The sequence below is a fragment of the Gavialis gangeticus genome, unplaced genomic scaffold, assembly GCF_001723915.1.
Source record: "Gavialis gangeticus isolate Ggan-Ray unplaced genomic scaffold, GavGan_comp1, whole genome shotgun sequence".
Classification (NCBI taxonomy): Eukaryota; Metazoa; Chordata; order Crocodylia; family Gavialidae; genus Gavialis; species Gavialis gangeticus.
The window spans coordinates 245,298,619-245,300,021 of record NW_017729032.1 but is presented as its reverse complement, the minus strand read 5'-3'; positions in this window follow the sequence as shown (position 1 = coordinate 245,300,021).

The window sequence follows — 1,403 nt, the reverse complement described above, 5'->3', positions numbered from 1 at the left end:
TTTTTTTTTTTTTTTTTGGGGGGGGGGGGGGGGGGATAAGGTTTACCTGACACATTTTGTTTTGAACTGAAACCCCAGGTAAAGTTAGAAAGTATATTAAAAGTTACTTGTAATATAGGCCCAATCTTGGAGTTGTGGCATAGGGAAAGCTCTTGATAAAGTTGATGGAAATTTTTCCTGACTGAGTGCCAACCTTTTAATTGTGACAGGAGTGTCACAAATAGTGTTATACAAAGCGAAAGACCTGAAGTGAGCAGAGGTGAACACCTGATGCACTGTATATAGCAACCACTACACAATATGTGAAAACTTCATGGGGGTCATTGACACCTGTATTCATACCTGTCTGCATGGATAACCATGTTCCAGACAAGGAGCTAGATAGCTGTGAAGTGTTGCTGATGCCTTTGATCTACACACTGGCAATGGGTTATTTGGCATCGAGTGATTAGGAAATGCAGAGGTTCTGGTATCGGTGTACAGAGCTCAGCAGTCTCCAGCAGCATTTTAGGGGGACATTCTGCAAAGTGTTTAGAGCTCCCTGTGGAAGGTCGTGCATACTCAGATCCCAATGCAGATGGGTTGAGATGAGGGGCACGTACTTCCTAACATCTAATCAGCAGCTTGCACTGTCAGTATCAGTACATACTCCTTCCAGGATCAAGCCCACAGCACAGAACTGCTAAATAAAGATCCAAACATGAAATATTCCACTGATTTCAATGGCATAGGACACATAATCTAGGCCTCATTTGTATCAATAGAAAGACTTTAATAATAGTTGGATCATAAGAACCAGCCTCCAAGACCTGATCTGAAACCCATGGTGTTGAAGGCCGGTAACACCATTGAGCCACAGTCTGATCAAAACCCAGCTGAAGTAAATAAGAGCCTTTTTTGTTACTTCAATGAGCCACTTGGAACAGGCCACTAGTACTTGTATAGTAACTGAAAAAACAACTTTTATTATAAACAAGGTTTACAGGATACTAATAGCAGATTTGTAGGTCTTTGCTGCACTGAGGGCACTGACAGACATGACAGTTTGTCATGCAACAGGCCACTGAAAGCACTCTACCGCTGTGCACTGACAGAAGAGCACAGCTACAGAATGCTTTAAAAATACCTGATTGCATGACAGTCTCAGCCCTCGTTGTATGAGGGTTCAGATGAAGGTGCTCCAAAATGGAGTGCCTTCATTAACATCTACCAGCGTGGCTGGGAGTAGGGCTGGGTTGACAGCCCAGATCTGCTCCGCGCACTGTCTTCAGGATGGAAGGGGGGGAAAGGAGGGGAGTGAGTTTGGTCTGTGGATTCCCCAGCCAGCACTGTAGGGTGGGGGGCAGGTAGATTGGAGGCCCCCCAGGGTGGAGGGTTCCCATTCCCCTTCCCCCCCCCCCCCC